A 20,381-nucleotide genomic window follows, 5' to 3' on the forward strand; every position below is an offset into this window, starting at 1 on the left:
GTCAGAAATCTAGGGGTAATCATGGACTCTGACCTAGACTTTAACAGCCATGTCAAGTCAGTAACATCAGCGGCATTTTACCATCTGAAAAACATTGCCAAAATCAAAAACATTACATTAAAGCCAGACCTGGAGATACTTATTCATGCATTTGTCTGCAGTAGGTTAGACTACTGTAACGGCCTGCTCACCGGCCTGTCCAAACGAGCTGTAAAACAGCTTCAGTACATCCAGAATGCTGCTGCTCGAGTCTTGACCAGAACCAGGAAGTATGATCACATTAGTCCTGTGCTCAGGTCTCTGCACTGGCTCCCTGTACCTCAAAGAATAGACTTCAAAGCAGCTCTGCTTGTGTACAAGTCTCTCCATGGCCGAGCACCAAAGTACATCTCTGACATGTTGGTGCCATATGAACCATCTCGTACTCTGAGGACCTCAGGGGCCGGCCTCTTGTTGATTCCCAGAGTCAGAACTAAACAAGGGGAATCAGCGTTTCAATATTCTGCAGCTAAAATCTGGAACAGCCTCCCTGAAGTCGTAAGACAGGCGTCTTCTGTGTTCATGTTCAAATCTAGACTTAAAACATTTCTGTTTAGCCGTGTATATGACTGAAAGGTCCCATCTGCACTTTTCTGTCCTTTCCTTCCTTTATTTTTAAACCAATTTTCTAATTTTATCTTTTCTTTTAAAGTAAATTTTACGTTGATTATTTCTATGATGTATTGTGATTTGAATGCATTTTTCTGTTTTGTGAAGCACCTTGAATTACTTTGTGTACGAATTGTGCCATACAAATAAACTTGCCTTGCTTTTTCTCCGAAACATATTCACTCAGTCTTTTGTTTTCACTGTGCAATTCCTTCATTCCCATTCTCATGTTGCACATCTCATCTGTTAATCTGTCCAAAACTTTCTGAAGACAGTGAGTGACTGACACGGATCGCACAGGTAATCCTGACTCCTTCGCGTGCGCACCGCCGTGAGTACTAAAACAGTCCTTCTGTAGAGCTTCTCTGGCGTACCCGCATCTTTCAGCAATGATCAGGGCTTCGTCCACGTCCGTGGCCCCCTGCTCCAGGCACTTGGCTTTCAAAGCGGGATCCAGACCCGCGAAGAAGCGTCTGAATATTTCCACTCTCTGCGCCACCAACTCGTACTCTGGGAACGCCTCCGCAACCAGCCGACGCACATCAGCTGTGTAAACCTCCAAGGTTTCACCAGGAGCCCGGGTCCGAGCAGACAGGCTGGCTCTGAAACAAAACATAAATTGTCTCTGTCTGAACGCAGCGCCAAGTCTCTCTTTCTCGGCATTGTAATCAGATTTAATCACATCGGGAAGGCTGTCCCACAGAAGGAAAGCGGACTTGCTCAGACGCGTCGGGAGGATTCGAGCAAGCTAATCATCGCCGCGACTGCCGTGTCCCACCATGGCTCTGACTGCCACCTCCAGCCGTCTCACCCAGCCAAGGAACCCCTGGCTCCCGTCGCCGGTGAATGGGGCAGGCAGATCCACTTTGAAATCCCGGAAGGGAGAATCGGCGAATTGGTGCATACTGGGCTTGAAGGATCCTCGTTTTCACACCACGTTTTACTGGCGGGAACTTTTCGAGCTGCACTAGCTAGGTTAGCAGGAGATGGGAGCTGAATGAATGAATGACACCACCAGCGGAGTTCAGAAAACATCACGTAACTTGCCAACACTGCTGCCACCAGTGTAACCGAGCGAAGGGGAAGGTTCAATAATCATTCACTCTGTAGTCACAAACGACACGGGACAACAAGTCTACCATTTAGTGAATCTGCTCACCACTCCTTTATTCTTCTTCTTCAACTCCAAAATTCACAATACTCGCTGAACTTGCCACGCCCCCTGGTCTCTAGGGTAACCCGGGAGGGACACACCTCCCCCAAAATAAGAGATCCAAGAAGTCGGTTACACTTCTCATGCATTCCCGCAGCGTCACAGTGCATTGAAGCCCAGCGTCCATTAACTGCAATGGGGCTGCTTGGAACGTTTTTTGTCAGCGCTTCGAAACTAGATGGTCAATGGATAAACGCTGCGATAATGTCCCGCCCACGGACGCTCAGCGTCTCTGGGGATGAATGGGGAGTGGGCTGACCCGGACTCCGAGCTTCTGCATGATGATTGGAGGGTCTGTGTCGAAAGACTGCATCTCCTTTTGACTGACAGCAATTCTGTACTATAAGGAATCACTGAAGCTATTTGTGGCCACGCTGCTCTGCGCGCTACTCTTTATGCTGTTCGGAGAGTCTCCCGAGAACTAAAGGTAACACAACTCCGACAGAGCAGCTCATCTGCAGCTCCGGCTGATACCAATTCGGAAGCTAACGGCAGCTACTAGCTACTTCTTCCTTTTTTGTTATTGTATTTCACTTTTTTGTATTGGATTTTTGTGATCAATAAAGTTCTAGAAAAAAAACATAAATAAAATATGGGGTAGGTTCTAAAAAATTGTTTATATATATATATATTTTTGTGTAGCAATAAACATAATTGAAAAAATATCAATAAGTAAAACCAAGATTCCAAAGAATAAATAAAAATAGATTTTTATAAAGAAAGCCCAGATAAAATCAGTCATGATCCTTTTTTAAATTGCTCCGTCCAAAATTTTTTAAATTATATTGCTGTGATTATATTGTGTTATATTGCTTTAAATTATATTACTGTGACCTTGTCGTACTACAACAGGGTCACAGACCATTTTCTTGAAAAGGAACGTAGGGCAGAATTGACCTTTAAATAAATAGTCAATTTTATGAAAATGACCTTCCCCTCTCTGACAGACCAGTAGCTGCCACTGCGACTGTCTATGCCTTCTCTTTAAAATACTTTCTTAACAATAAATATCCATCCAATTATTATCAGTGATCATGCACCAGTCTCTGTAAACATTTCTAGGGAAAAATCCACACCCTCTGGTACAACCTGGAGGTTTAATACGTCTCTGTTAAAGGACCAGGAATTTCTTGAATTCTTTAAAAAAGAGTGGACAACCTTCTTAGACTTCAACAATACTCCAGACATCCCACCGTGCGTTCTTTGGGAAACAGCAAAGGCAGTCATGAGAGGGAAAATCATTTCTTATTCAACGCACAAAAAACGCAAAGAGAAAGCAGATTTATTAGAATTAGAAAATAAAATCAAAACCCTGGAGACTGCTTATGCTGCTTCTGCACAGGAACACATTCTGAGAGATCTGAAAAATTTAAAGCTGCAGTTAAATGACATCATTAATAAACAAACACAATTTCAAATACAAAGGCTACAACTTGAAAGATTTGAAAACTCTAATAAATCTGGCAAATTTCTGGCTAATCAGCTTAAAATTAACAGAGAAAAATCATCAATCACCTCTATTATGGACCAAACAGGAAATGTCACCCATGACCCGGTCAAAATTAATAACGCATTTGAAAACTTTTATAAAAACCTGTACACACCGCAGATCAATCCGTCAGAGCAAAGTATTGACTCATTTCTTAATAATGTAAACCTACCCAGGCTAAATGAGGATCAAATCACAAACTTAGATTCTCCGCTCTCGCCGTCTGAACTTCATGAAGCTCTGTTACTTATGCCCAATGGTAAAGCACCAGGGCCTGACGGCTTTCCTGCTGAGTTTTATAAAGAATTCTGGGAACAACTGGCACCAACATTTTATAAAACTGTCACATCTATTAATGAGAGCCAATCAATGCCACCTAACATGAACTCAGCCAACATAATTCTTCTTCTAAAACCAGACAAAGATCCCACTAGTCCTTCAAGCTATCGCCCTATTTCTCTAATCAATGCAGATGTAAAAATTATCTGCAAAGCACTAGCACAGAGAATAGAAAAAATCACTCCTCACATAATTCACTTCGACCAGACTGGATTCATCAAAGGCAGACACTCGGATGATAATGTCCGTAGACTAGTTAATATAATAGACTTTGCCACCATTAAAAACCAGGAAATGACGGTACTATCGCTGGATGCTGAAAAAGCCTTTGACAGAGTTAATTGGAAGTTCCTTATTGCTGCCCTCCATTAGTTTGGTTTTGGAGAAGCATTCATCAATTGGATCAAAATATTATATCACAACCCCAATGCATCAGTTAGAACTAATAAACAGACCTCAAACAGGTTTTTTCTTGGAAGAGGAACCAGACAGGGCTGCCCACTCTCTCCTTCTCTTTTTGCTATATTCATTGAGCCTTTAGCTGCAGCAATAAGACAGAATGAGAGCATTATAGGAATAAAAACCAAACACAGCCATCATAAAATTAGTCTTTATGCGGATGACATATTACTGTTTTTAAGGAATTTACATTCTGTAAATGAAACAGCAATGATCATAAATGAATTCTCCTCCATATCAGACTATTCCATTAATTGGAATAAGTCTGTTTTATTACCACTCAACAGGAATATGGAACAAAGACTCACAATTCCAGTTAAAACAGGAAATATCAAATATCTGGGTATCTACTTTTCCCCCAAACTATCAGAACTGGTGCAGCTAAACCACACCCCATTACTGAAAAGCATACAGGACGATCTAACACGCTGGACCAACCTGCCTTTGTCCCTTATGGGCAAGGTAGCCACGGTTAAAATGAAAATCTTACCCAAGGTTAATTATCTCTTCTCAATGATTCCCACACAACCGCCATTAAAATGGTTCAAAACATTAGACTCATCCATATCAAGCTTTCTATGGAACAACAAACCGGCAAGAATTAGTCTAAAAACTTTAAAATCTGCAAAAAACTGTGGAGGATTAGAATTACATAACTTCCACAAATACTTTCTTGCAAATAGATTACAATACATCTTAAAATGGTTAAAAAATAATCCAGAAACCAACTCATGGTTAGACTTGGAACAGGCGTTATGTGGAAAGATCAACCTGTCACAGCTACCATTTATTAGCCAAACAGTTAAAAAACAGGATTGTTTCAAAAGCATTAATATAAATGCCACCTTAACAGCCTGGTGGGAATTTCTCAAAATATCAAAATCATCAATTCAACCGTGCAAAATGACACCCATCTGGAACAACCCGGACATCCTTATTAACAAAAAAATGATTCACTTCCCAGCTTGGCAAGCAGGGGGCATAAAACAACTAGAGCACGTAATTATTGATAGAAGATTCATAACCCCCCAGGAACTTCAAGACAAACATGGAATAAATAACTTCTTGGAATATCAGCAACTTAAATCAAGTATTACTAAAAAGTATAAAATTAAAGACGACGATTTAAAGCTACCAGATGTAGTTACCACTCTGATTAATTTTTCAATGAATAGAACTCTCTCCAAAATATACAAACTTTTATGTAATTTAGATAACAATATTGCCCTTCCAACAAAAAAATGGGATGCAGATTTGAGCATCAGCACAGATGAAAGCTTCTGGTCAGAACTTTGTCTAAACACCTTTAAACTGACAAAAAGTCCAAATCTGCAGCTAATCCATCTCAAAACTCTTCACAGAATTTACTACACTGGACAGAGGATGTTCAAGATGGGTCTCAGTAACTCAGACATTTGCGAGCACTGTGATAATAATCTACCCGACAGCTACATGCACGCACTGTGGTTCTGCACTCTTGTCCAGGCTCTCTGGCAGCAGGTATGTGCCGATTTATCAGTCTGGCTTAAGGTTTCAATCACTGCCTCACCGTCACTTTGTGTGCTTGGTGACATGAGTGCCATCGATATAGAAGAAGGATTAGCATCTATCATTTTCATAACTCTTTGTATTGCCAAAAAAACTATTTTAATAAATTGGAAAAACAAGAAAAATATAAACATAAGTCAACACAGAAATCTGCTGTTTGATCATATCAGCTTGGAAAAAATGTCAGCCCAAAGCTCAAGTAACTTTGAAAGAATTCAGTCTCTCTGGTCTCCTGTGGTTGACTCCATGACTTAGGGGGTGGGGGGCTTGGTCGTCGCTGCTCCTTGCCCTTCTGCCGTAGTTTGGGGTGGGGGTCGGGGCTTCCGGTGCCTGGCGGGGGCGGTGGGGGGCTCCGTTGGTCGGGGGGTCGGGTCCGGTGCCTGGGTGGGGCGGGCTGGGGGCGCTGCGTGGTCCTCTGGGCTTGGGTGTGGGGGTGCGTGGTGGGGGGGTGGGGTGGTGGTCTGGCTTGGCTTGGGGGGGTGGTCCCTTTGCCTGTGCTGGGGGGGGTTGGCGGGGGGCCCTGCTCGGGTGGGGGGGGGCCCAGCGGCGCCGGATGGGCTGCCCATCTGCACCTTGGGCTGGGATCGGCCCTTCCCTGGCTCTGGGACGGGACGGGACAACCCTCTCGGGGCCCCCGGTCGCTCTGGGTGTCACCCGCTTCGGCTGCGGGGTCTGGGGTGGGGTGGGGTGGGGGGCTTGTCGGCCTTGTCCTGTGGGGGGGCGTTCTGGGGGGGAGGGGGGGCCCATTATTAGTACGGGTCGGGGGGGCTAGCGGGTCGGGGTCTCCGCTGAGGCAATCAGTGGTTGCCTCGGCCGGTTGGCCTCCTCGGTCCCGTCGAGGCCTGACCAGAGCTCTTCTAGGGCCGGCGTCTGGGGGTGGGGGCCTGGGCTTGCTCCGGGGGGGGGGCGACGCTTTCTGGCTCCTCTCTCTCTGTGTGGGGTGGGTGGTGCCGTGCCTGGGGTGTCGGCGCCTCCGGGGGTGGGCCCCTGGGCTGGGTGGCCCTGGCCCCTTTGCTGGGGGTGGGCTGGGGGACGGCTGTTTGACCACCGGGGGACAGTCTACCAGCTGTCCCCAACTTACCCCCTTCCTTATATAACCTCATATTAGGGTGAGGGGGTGGGGGGTCTAGCCTGCGATGCGCCTTGGGGGGGGGCTACTTGGGAGTGGCCCCCCTCCTATGGTTGCCGTATGGAGTGGGCCCCCCCTCTTTCGGTTTTATTTGCACCTTAGACATGTAGGGTCCTTGGTAGGGGGGGTGCTTGGACATCACTGCAAGCAAGCAGCAGATGTCCTCCTGGCACCCTACCCGCCAATTTTAACCGCACCTTAGACATTTAGGGCCCCTTGGTGTGGAGGGTGAGGGGACATCACTGTGAGTAATCAGGAGATGTCCCCTTAGTGCCCTACTCGCCAATTTTAACTGCACCCCCGTTAGTACACACACCCCTCCCCCTTCAATATATACATTCAAACATAAACACACACACATGCACACAAACACCCTCTCAAACACCCATACACGCACACACATTTTACAAGGAAGGTGGGACCTGGGTCCATCTGTCCCCTACCCCTTCCCTGGTGGGGGGTGCGGGCCCCTTGGCGATGGCGGCCGTGTCCCTTGGGTGCCGGCTCCCTGGGCCCGGCGGTGCTCTCTCCGCACGGTGGGGGGGTTCATATTACACCTGAGCCGGGGGTGTTCGTGTCCCTGGGGGGTGGGTCCTGGTCCTTGCCCCTGGGCGCTGGGCCCCGCCAAACTTCCAACATGGCCGAGCCTGGTCGGGCCATATTTATAACATCCCTTGTGGGCCGCCCTTTTTTCCCCGGGGTTCCCCCCTCCTGGGCGGGGGCGGCGGGCCCCTGCCTTGCTCCTACCTGGACCAACCGTGGGCCGGGTGGGTGGCTGCCTGGAGTGCGGAGCGGGTCTCCCTTGGGGGGTCCTGGCTCGTACCTGGGGTCGGGGCGGGGGGATGCCCGGAACTCCTGGGTGGTGGTGGGGTGCTCGTCTGGGGCTGTGGGCGTCCCTCTCCGGTGGGGCCCTGCGTTGGGCTCTTCCGGCGCGGCGGGGGGCTGCTTTCCTGGCTGGGCTGGGGCGGCGCTCTCTTTCCCTCTGCGCCTCCCTGCTCTCTGGCTCTGGGGGCCTCGCGGCGGTCCGGCTGGCCCTGGCCTGGGTGGCGGTCTTGGTCGCCCGGGGGGCGGTTGTTCCCTGCCTGTTCCCGTGTGGCGTTGGGGGAATTCCGGCTGCCGCTGCTGCTGCGGCGGGGGTATGGGTGTGGGGGTGGCTGGGCGCTCCTCCTCCTTCTTTTCACATTCCACCATCCATTTTGGAAGAACATAAACACTCACCTGAGCACAGGTGTTAGCTCACCTTTGCACTAATAGTTTGCATGATTGAATGAATTAAAGATTTCACACTAGTTGGTTTAAAGGCATAGGTATGCGTTCGTGAACACTATCTGTTTTGTGTGCATGTTGACATGTGGACATTTTTGCGGCTAGCAGGTGTGTTGATAATATTTGAGTGTGTGTGAACAGGCCCCGCCCTTTTTGTACTACATTTGAACCGTACCGTAACGATAAACAACCAGTTAACCTGTCTGCTCTATGCTGCTTCATGGTCTTACCCCCCTTCCCCTCCTATTATCACCCTCCTACCCCCCCCTCTCTCTAACGTCCCTCTCTCTTCTTCCCCTCTTTCCTTTTCCGTCCGGTCCAACACCAAAGATTTTCAAACATGATTGAAATTAATAAATTTTGGCCTCAATTACAAAAGGGGTTTATTCAGACATACCTTTGGTTTGTCTGAAGATGAATAACCCCTCTTGTTAAAATAAAATATGTCCAACACAAGAGGCCCTCAGCTCTCATCTGTTTGCCTAGCTGTTGGACAGGACAAGTTAAAAAAAAAAAAAAAAAAACAATAAATGGGGGGTCATTTATAAGTCCTCATGGAAAAGGCATTCACCGTTACAATAAATCGGATAAATTTATTGGACGGAAAATAAAAATAAAAGTTATTTGTTCAGAACTCAGGATGTCTTCATAAGTTTGATTGTTCTCCTCGTAGCGAGGTGAAGGCTTTGACGGCTGAAGGTGCCGCCCGTTCGCCATGCAGAGCTTTCTTGACCACACACTTCCCTTTAATCAGCGATGTGATCAGCAGTGATGAATAACCGACTCCAGTGTGTGAGCACAGCCTGTTCAGCAGAAACCGCAAACATTCGGGCTGCATTTCTGAAACCAGATCTTCTATCTTAGCAGGAAACAGAGATCTGAGCCTCAGCTTCTCACGTTCTGTCAGGAAACATGAAAGGGTCGTCTTCAAACTGCATTTATGAGCTAATATTTTTGTTTCCAGTTGTTTGATTAGAGTCTTATATCTATTTCTGTTTGTTTTATCAAAACGTAATCTAAAGGAAAAACTTTAGTAGCAACGTGACATTTAAAGCAGAAACGCGGCTCCAGATGCATTTGAAAAATAAACGTTTTAATGACATTTGTAATAAAAGTCAGCCACTAAATACTCTGATTTACAAATGCGTAGAACTGTCAGGGAAACTATAGTTATATGAAAGAAACATAAATGAATCAATATATATTGTCATTCAAGTTTAACATGTTTAGAGGGAATAAAAAACGGCACTGAGTTTGTTTTTAAGAGGAAAAAATGGAGAAACGTGCAAAATGCAGGAAGAATGAAGTCATTTTAGTGGCTTCTGGACTCATTTGTTACACAAAACCAACTTAGAAATCACATGTGTTGAGGGAAAAAATGCAGGTTGGGATTTACCAGCTTCTATCAAGTAATACAGGTTTAAGAAATGTTTCTTTATTTTGTTCATCACATGTTAGCACCTTCATTCAACAACTTACATTTCACTAAATTTCACAGAAAATGTATATTTTACCTTTCTTTTTTACTTTTTTTCTTATGTATTTAAAACCTGACACTATTGGATTTTTAAGGACAGCAGAAAATGTTGTAATATTTATAAGTATTAGCAAGTTATCACAATATTCTGCAGGATTCACTAAACCTGTGTCTAAAAGACTGTTTATGATACAGAAAATATACATTTTATATGTAAGACAAAAATATGTTTTATTATTTTAATACACCAGTCTTATGTTTAAATTGATATAGATTTAGAAACTATAAAAACATTTTTATACTATAGGTTATTCATTTATTTTTAATTCTTACTAATCCTGTGGGGCTGTTCGGTTACACGTGGAACTAATCACAGGTATGACCCCACCCAAACTCTGCACTTACCAAAAAACTTTGAGAAATCCGCAGCCTTCTCTGCTTCCTGTGTTCTCAGCTGCGCCGCTCAAAAGATCATTAAGGGATTAAAATGATTAAAATTTATTCTTCAGTATTTTTCTCTTAAGTACGTTGATAAGACCAAACTTCCTGTTATATGAGAGCAAAAAAAACTCTCCAGCTCTTAATTTTAATAGAACATTTTTTACATTTTACCACCAAACTGCAACTATTTGAATTTAAATTGGACACTTACGTTATTTTTTATTTTTGTTTAGATAATTTTTCAATTTTTCCAATTTGCATTTCTAGTTTTCCCTCATTTCATTGTGGTGATAATGCATATAAAAATCAAGGGCCCTTGTTTAATTATTTCATTTTTTAGTTGCTTTTTTTGTCATCCATTTAAAACATTGACAAAAACTAACAAACAGATCAAGAGATTAGATATGTTTTTTTGTACACAAATTTTCCTTGGTTTGATGAGTTTTTCTTTAAACAAACAAAATAGTTTTTGTGTACAGTATTTTAAATTGTAATAATTTTCCCAAAAAATAATTTCTAACAAAATATTTGCTAAATGTTTTATTTTAACATTCCTACAATATTATGAGTTTTAATTAAAACAAAACAAATGTCTAGATATTTGCAAAACACAAAAATAAACACATGCCAATTAAAATATGAAATTTCAGTCAGACACGAAAAATAATTAATGATTTTCTGCTATATGAGTAAAAAAGCAATTAAAAAGATTAAGCCATATTTGTCTTATGCATTATACGTTTTTTTTTTTTGTTTGTTTCATGAGCAAATTCAAACTTAAATTATTTCTCTGGACTTTTTTTATTTTAACAAGCAGAACATATTCATTTCAGATCAAGATTATTAATAAAACCACATATTTTACACTGAATTTGTAAAAAAAAAAATGAATAAAAGACTTTGTAATGTTAAAAGGAACATTATGATGGAGCACTTTTATTATGCTTTCCTTTTTATTTAGAAAAATGGTTTTGCAAACATTTTAATTCAATAGAAAAAAAGTAAACGCCTTTACTCAAGAACATTTTTACAGTGTATTAAAAAAAACATGTTGTATCTTCAAAGCCTCAGGAGGATGCATGTTACATATGACACATACTTCCATTTTTATGCAGCTATTTTACGCACAGCCATCGGCATAAAGAGTAAATTTGATGCTTTAGAAAGCTAAGGTTCAACTGGTGATTTAGTTTTACAGATTAACTATTAAAATAACCCTTAAAATTGTCCTCATTTGATCATTTATTTGGCTTTTTCTTTTTTTAAAGTAGTTTTAAATAATCTTATCAGTTCAGACACACCGAAGCTCCTCACGTTCAGCACACTGCTGTGGATGAAGGACAGAACCGCATTAGATTGATGTCTGCTTTAAACCAGAAGATAAACTCTTTCTGTTCATCTTAAAGCGCTGACTTTGCATTCAGATGTTTGTGCAAACTCTTCTTTGCCCACATCCCCCCCTCCCACACCCAACCACAGACGCCTCAGCAGTTGCATGAAGAGAGCAAAGCTCCACACTGATTGCTGTGTGCGCCAAACAGTAACAACCATCAAACGTGGAGTCCTGTGGGTCCTGAGGGTCTCTGTGATGCTGGAAGGAGATGTTTTTGAACGCAGCAAACAGCTGAGATAAATGAAAGAATCAAAGGTGACTGGAAATGATTCTACAGCGACGGTCATGTGTGCCTGCTCAGACAATTCTGTGCTGGATTTGTGTTTTATGATTTCACACAAAGACACCAAAACATCACTGGTGCAGATCCTTCTGTGGGATAATGCACAGAAACAGCCCTGCTTTCTCTGTGACAAAAAGAAGAGTCTGGGATTGGTAGTGTTTGCTTCTCCTCCTGCCCTGAGGCCTGAGCAAACTTCACACACACCACCAATATGTTTTGAATTTTACGTTATTTTTCATTGATGTAATGTGGCGTTTCAAAGAATGCAGACGCTGGTTTCACCATAAACACCTCATTTATTTCGAACACTCGGTTACTGTCGGCCGTAACCACGCCGTACAAAACAGGGTCAGCCTTCCCAACTAAAAAAACAACCTTCCCACCTAGTCTCTTCCTCCCGTCTCCCGCCACGCCCACTGTTCTCCGTAATCAACTGAGCAATTTAGCATCTAATAGAACATTAACAAATGAACAGAACACGGGGATGCTACAGTATGAATCCACAGAAATGAAACCAGGACCATAGCTGAAACGTAAGCAGAAAGGAATCAAATCATGAATTTGAATCCTACTTAAATAGTAATTGAGAGCTACAACCACTGGAAAGCAGCAAAGAGTTAAAAAACTCAAAGATCCAAGCTGGATGTCCAATTTTAATAAAATATTTTTATTCAAATCAATCAAAAGGCTTGTTTGTGCATCATCTCAACAACAGCAAACCGCTTTAGATGATTGACTTTTTACCTTTTGCCTTTTAGCGTCTGTTTTCCTGACATTTTCTTCCTGAGGTCTGACGCAAGCTGGAGCCAACAGTGAGGACACAAATCTCAGGGGGATAATGAGACTTGGTGACACGGATCAGACTCTGTGTTTACTGGAGTGAAGGATGCAGGCGAGCCGAGCTCAGCCCCTTCCATAAATGTCCAGGCTCCTTCTGCTTTATTGGTCGGTTCTGCTTTTTTTTTTTTTTCCATCTGACGGGCCTTAAAACATGGCACACTCACACAGATGCTTCAGAGCATGTGGGTGTGTGTTTGTGTGTCGTGTTTTGTTGTTTCCTTGGTACCTGCGGGGTTCAGGGTGACGCTGCCTTTGCAGTTCAGATATGGAGCTCTGGGTTGAAGGGGATGGGAGCAGCTGTTCTCTCCTCTCCGACATATCTTTTGTTGCACCGACACCGCTATCACACTGAAATGCTTTTGTCATTTTTCAGATGCAAAGGAATGCATGGGGTCCTATTTTTTATCTCCTTCCCTGGAAGGCTGCTAAAATGGAGCACAGATTTTCAAACCGCCTGATTGTTAAGGTCAATTTCCTGCAAGCAGCTCATGTTTGGTCAGAACTTCCCTTACGGGAGGATGCGGGCTGTCTGCGGGTGAAAAATGGGCAAACCTGTATGGGGCGTGCAAGACAGGACAGATATGGATTTTTGATTTGTTCAACACCCCCCGTGACCTGCACTCTGCACACATTAGTGCTGCTCAAACTATAATGAGCCCCGTCTGCAACATGCGTTCGATGAAAATCATTGTTCACATGTGTATTCGTGCGTTTCCGTGTTGAAAACTCTCACGCATAACTACGCAGGATTCTATGACTGTTTTCAGGCTCTACATACGAAACACGCAGCCATTGAATGTACACTGAAAGTCAAACATTGACCAATCAGGGTCTATCTAAAATCAGAATTTTAAGGCAGCCAGGTTACAAATTTTTTTAAGTGGAGCCAACTACATTTTTTTCAGGATGTGTCAGCTTCTTAAATGAAGAAGTCGGTCAGAGTTAAAATTTGACACAAAGCATTAACTTTAGTTAATGGTTTATAAACGTGGATCAACCCTTAAAAAAGGTAATAAGGTCAGTTTTTTGAAGTATGCACTACATTTATCACCAAGCTAGACAAAAAGGAACCGGTGGCACTGTGATGTGCATGCGTGATATATATAATTTTTTATACAGCATAAATGAAATATATGATTATATACACATTAACTCCTAATCTTCCTCCAAACTTCATCAAATTATTAAACATTTTGTTCTCATTAGAAACAGGTACAAGCTGGATTTAAAACAATCATACTTAAAGATTAATAGAAAACAAAACATTCTACACTCACTGGCCACTTTATTAGGCACACCTGTAGATGAACCACTTTATTAGGCACACCTGTCCAACTGCTCCATAAATTTTCTAATCAGCAGCAACTCCATGCATTTTGGCATGAAGACGTGGACCAGCAGATCTGCTGTAGTTCAAAGGGAGCATCAGAAATGAGGAAGAAAGATGATTGAAGTGACAGTGGCATGGTTGTTGATGCCGGAAGGCCTGGTCTAAGGATTTTAGAAACTGCTGATCTCCTGGGACTTTCACCCACAACCCACAACAATGAGGCTACAATTCACACAGGCTCACTAAAATTCAGATGTTAGGGTCAGAATTTGGCGTCAACAACATAAAAGCATGAATCCATCCTGCCTTGTATCAAACAGCTCAGGTTGGTGGTGGTGGTGTCATGGTATGGGGGATATTTTCTTGGCCCACTTTGGGCCCTGTAGATCATTCGGTAGAATGTCCGTATTTTATACCCTTACAAGACACCGTAGAATGTTCAGTTCTGTTGCTAGATGTACGATGGCTGCATGCTCGACATTAAAACAGTGTTCTAGCTCCATCTAGTGTGATCCTTGACTCACACAAACACACCGAGATTTGAGAGAAATCTACATGGTGTAAGAAGTCACGGACTAATCGCCTCGGACACTTTTCTGGAGGCAGGGAGATTTTTTTTTTTTTTTGACGCGGTGAGTCGTGTTACCCGGTCGCCTGCTAGCTCAAAATGGCGGATGGATTCCGAAGACCCGATCCCTTGTTTTTTGACGAAAATGTTGCAGAGAACTGGCGTGTGTTCGAACGGGAGTATGATGTTTTTATTGCCGCTGCACATGCTGACAAACCGGACAAGACCAAAGCCTACATACTGCTCAATATTGCTGGGCCGGACGCCATGGAGCGCGAACGCTCCTTCATGTATGTTGCGAAGCTGCGTGATGAGGCTGGTGCTGTCGTCATACCGGCAGAGTCCAGGGAGGACCCTGAATGTTTGAAGAGGAAATTCCGGGAAATATGCAACCCTCAAAACAACAGAACAATGGAGAGACACAGATTTCATTCCAGAAATCAGAAACAAGGTGAGAGCATTGAATCTTTCATAAGTGATTTAAGAATTAAAGCTAAAAGCTGCAACTTTGGCGACCTAACTGAGGAGCTGATCTGCGATCGGATCGTCTGTGGCATCAGCAGTGACACGCTTGCACACACACGCACAGACGGTGCACATGTGAGCGAGAGAAATAAACCTCAGACTCAATCCAATTAAATGCAGATTTCACCAAAATGAAGTCTGCTATGTCGGTCACATCTTTACAAGCAAAGGCCTCAAGGCTGACCCCGCTAAGACTGCTGCTATCACCAACATGCCCACTCCCACAGATGTTGCCTCAGTACAACGCTTTCTGGGCATGGTGAACTATCTCTCTAAATACATACGAAATTTTAGTGACATCGTAGCCCCACTCAGAAAGCTCACTCATAAGGACACTGCATGGAGCCGATTTCAACAGCACCAGGATGCTTTTGATCACCTCAAAGCATGTTTAACAAACCCCTCAATGCTGGCCTATTATGATGTTAAAGAGCCTGTCACACTGACCTGCGATGCTTCTTGTTATGGGCTGGGAGTGGCCTGCATGCAAAGTAACAGACCTGTTGCTTTTGCTTCTCGCACCCTTACAGACACGGAAAAACGCTACGCGCAGATCGAGAAGGAGCTTCTGGCTGTTGTGTTTGCGTGTTTGAAGTTCAAGGACTATATCTATGGGAAAGCCACCATTGTGGAGACAGATCATCAGCCCCTGGTGACGATTTTCAGGAAACTCATACACTCAGCTCCTGCCTGCCTGCAGAGAATGCTACTGAGACTACAGCATTTTGACATCACACTGGTCTACAAAAAAGGTAAACATATGTACCTAGCTGATACACTTTCAAGGGCTCCCCATCATCACAAACCCCAAAATTCAACAAAGGACAACGCTTTCGATGTCATGTCCGTCAGCTACATCTCCACCAGCCACAAGGAAGAACTGAGAAAACACGCAAAGGAAGATGTGGAGCTCACGGTTCTGACTGCTGTGATCAAACAGGGCTGGCCAAACAAGGAAAAACAGTTGGACCCCGCCCTTCGCCCTTTTTTTCCATACCGGGATGAACTCACAGTAGACAATGATATTGTTGTAAAAGGCCACAAAAAAGTTGTTCCAAAGTCCCTGTGCAGAAAATATGTAAAAAATAGTGCACGCAGGACATCCAAAAATGGAAGCGACAAAACGCAGAGCCAGGAACATCTTTTACTGGCCCACAATGTCCAAAGACATAATGGATGAGTTGGTCTCCTGTGCAGTGTGCAACAGCACCAAAAAACACCAGCAAAAGGAGCCACTTCTCCTACACCCACTTCCAGAACTTCCCTGGTCCACAGTAGCAGCTGACATTTTTGAATGTCTTATTATTGGTGTCTTTTTATCTATTTTTTAAGTTGTTTATTTATTATTTTATATGCTGCTTGCACTGTGGGGTGAGAGGAAAGCAATTTCATCTGTGCTGCATGTCTTACGGATGCAGCATATTTGACAATAAAGTTGACTTTGACTTGAAAACACTACCAGGGGCTTGTCGATTCATACTCTGGTTGGTTTGACGTTGACCTTTTAAGTGACTTGAAATCATCCAGTGCCATCAGCAAGTTAAAGATACACTTTGCTGTTCATGGCATTCCTCATGTTCTTCTCACAGACAATGGGACTCAATACACCAGCCAGATGTTTAAGGATTTTGCAAGGCATTGGGATTTCACTCATGTCACCAGCAGTCCTAAATATCCACAATCCAATGGTCTTGCTGAGAAAGCAGTAGGCAGTGCAAAACAGCTTATGGAAAAGTCTCATAGAGACAGGACCGATGTGTTCCTCAATCTTCTAAACATGAGAAACACTCCCCGTGACTCCACACTTAGCTCTCCGGCTCAACGACTAATGTCAAGACGGACCCGTATAGCCTTGCCAGTAAGCACTTCACTCCTAACACCTCGACCACTGCAGGCTCAGCAGGTTCATGCCCAGCTTCTTCACAAAAAACTTGTTCATAAGCGTTATTACAAGTCAAGCCGCCCACTTCCACCTCTGCCAGAAGGACAAGCTGTTGGGATGCAGACCACTCATGGTCACGACAAGCTAGGTGTCGTCAAGAGCATCTGTTCAGAACCAAGATCCTTCTTCATTCAGTCACAAGGAAGAGAATACAGAAGAAACCGCCTCCACATCCTCCCTGTGCCAGAACTGCTGCCCCCATCTCACCTCAAAGAGAACTCGGACGGTGCAACTCTCACCGATTCCAAAACAAATGCTGACAAACACACACTTCCGTTACAATGCCCACCACTCACCGTGTCCACGCCCAATACATCGCCTCAGAGGGATTCATCAGGTGGTCACTATATTACACGTTCTAGGCGTGTCTGCAAGCCTAACCCCAGATATATGGAGTGAATGTGAAAAAATAAATAAATAAAAAAGAGCTGTTTTCAGGCTGTTAGGTTTGTATTGTTCTGTCACAAGCAATGTTTCATTTAAGTGTTTTAAACATAAATAAACATTTGCTGAGAGCTAAAACAATGCTTGTTTTCTGCTAAATATATTCAAGTCAGTAAGATGCATTTATTTTACATTGAAACCACTAACAATTTGTTACATTTTGTTCTATACACCTGGAAGGTTTAAGCTAACGAGAAGGGATGTACATCATTCAGTAGAATGTCCGTATTTTATACCCTTACAGGACACCGTAGAATGTTCAGTTCTGTTGGAGGATGTACGATGGCTGCATGCTCGACATTAAAACAGTGTTCTAGCTCCATCTAGTGTGATCCTTGACTCACACAAACACACCGAGATTTGAGAGAAATCTACAGGCCCCTTACTGGGTCCAACCCGGTGTTAGGAAGGTGTAGCTAATGAAGTGGCCGGTGAGTGCAGATTTGTGAATGTGTGTACATGATGCTGAGTATAAATGTAAGATGGTTGAAGAACAGATATACATCCAGTATATCCAGTCAACTGAGAAGACTATGATATATCAGAACATGTGATTTGCATTCAAATGTCTTTTTTTTTTTTTTATTTATTGAAATGTGCTCACAGCATTTGTGTCCTAAATCCTGTTTAACAAAAATAATTAGACAAATAAAGGTTGAAATAGTTATATGTGAACCAAGTGAACTGCTGCAGCTAAAGAAGTAAAAAATATTCTGATCATCTGATCTACCAGCTAAAACCCCTCAGATCAGTGCTGACCTCACATTCTGCATTTATCAAACATGATCAGCTCTGACGTTTAACCGAACCATCCATCAACTTTGAGACGGAAGCCATGTTTTACAATAGAAGCCACAAATATTTTAGGTGTGGGGTAGCAGTGGTCTGTTGCTTCTGCTCCACAAATTTAGCGACAAGATCAGCAAAGCATCAACTCCTAAGCATGCATGTTTTTTCATCCGCCAGGGACTATCCACCTTCTGAAACAGGCTGATGGCTCCCCTGTGACTCCTTTATTGCACACACAAGTATTTTAACTTCATTTTCATATGCAATTTTTTTCATGTAATGCAGTGTTTCAAGCAATTTTTGGATTTAAAAAACATATGTTGCATGAAGGGTCACAGTGGTGTTGGTGGTTCGAATCCTGGTTCCTGTAGTTACCTGTAAAAGTGTTCTAAGGAAAAGTACTAAATGCTTGGAGATTAAATAAAAGTATTTGTGAAGAGTATTACTCTGAATTAAGAAAGTCTCTTAGATAAAGGCATTGTCATTAAATGATAACTCTGATGTAACCCATAGAATATGATTTATTTCGGGCTCCAACAAAAAGGAAGTCAATTCTATCGCCATATTTTTTGGATACAGCAATGATTCAACGTTTCCACGGCAACCACTTCCATCAATTTGGACTGAGTTCCCTACCACTTAAGCGGGCTACACGATATCTGTCAAACATTTTCATCATTGGACGTAGGGTCCAGCAGGCACCACCTACTTTTATTGAGGCATCTGATTGGTCAGTTTATAACTTAAATGCATTAACCTACAAAGAACAAAAAATTATTAGAAAAAACTAGGATTATCAAGACGATGTTACACAAAATGATATCCGAATAAGATTAGTTATTCTGACCAATGACTGAGTAACATCTGTTTATTCTTCTATTGAAATCAATGGATTTTTGGAACCAGAGGGTACTTCCTGATTGGAATGTCGGGGGGGGGGGGGGGGTTCTCTCTCTCTCAGTCCTTTTTTAAAGCTAGATAAAGGGGAAAATGTCTTCAAGAAAAAACGCTAAATCCAGATGACTTAGCAACAAATAGTGGTCTAAAGAGATTGTAAATAGGAATGCTAGATATTCCAAAAGGTACATTTGAAATGAAATGTTTTACTGTTGTATACAGGCTGCTGGATATTGTAATTGCAATGGGGGCTTATAACCCTTGTGCTATCCTATGACCCCACTCTTACTTTGACGTGTTCTCCCTACCATGACAAAGGTGGATAAAGGTGGAAAGATTTCATGTAATCCATGGACACCAGTGAAGATCATAAATCATTGAAGAAAAAAGGTTCAGCGCACTGTCTAGGGGGTCTAGATGACCCAACGTCCAATCTTAAAAAGCCTAGGATAGCACAAGGGTTAATCGGTTAATCAGAGGTCTAATGAAGAGTGTGATCCTGGTTAAGAGTTGAATGAAACCAAAAGTGCACATCAAGCCTTGTTTTAATGGATGGATGGCACCAATTTATTCTGTGCTCTGTGAATGACAATATTACCCATATTAACCAACTCCTTCCTACACTTCCAGAGTGCCAACCTGCAGGAAAAGTGAAGACTGCTCATGGAAGAAAAAAAAATCCATCAAACTAGAAAATCCAAATTTTAACATTTTCTGAATTCTAACAAATTGTTTTATTTTTTATGTTAAAGGGAGAAAAAACTGTTTTATCTCTGGAAAAAAAAATCACCTTTGTTTACATCAAAAACATTTGTTAGTTAAAAAATGCTTATTTGTTCCCTAACTACAACGTGTAACCGCCATCTTTCAGTGAACAGATGTCATTTAGTAAAAAGTCTTTACTCACACATCTGAACACCTGAAATGAGAGCCTCAAGTCTATAAAGTCATCACTTTGACCATCCCTCTGCAAACATACGTGAAAGAACGGGCTCCAAGGCGCTCTTCCTGGAGTCACAGTTGAGTCCAGATTTGAGGGTTCCAAGGAAAAAGTCAAAGTTGGAATAAAAAAAAATCTAAATATAACATTTACACCAGGAGTAATTAACTGTGAGCAACTGAAGTCTGTTGGAAAAAACGGCTTTTTGTGCTGTGTATCAAACTATATACTTATATTTAACATACAGTTTGATACTCAACATCTGAGCCATTTCCAAATGAATCGTGCTGAGGGTCCTTACAAGTCTCTGGAAAAAATTACACATCACAACATGAAAATACATAGCATTTAGTATTAAATAATATTTAAAATACTTTAAGGGTTTGAGTCAGCAAAGAAAGGAAGATGGTAAACAAGGAAT

This window comes from Oryzias latipes, chromosome 7 (assembly GCF_002234675.1).
Source record: "Oryzias latipes chromosome 7, ASM223467v1".
Classification (NCBI taxonomy): domain Eukaryota; kingdom Metazoa; phylum Chordata; class Actinopteri; order Beloniformes; family Adrianichthyidae; genus Oryzias; species Oryzias latipes.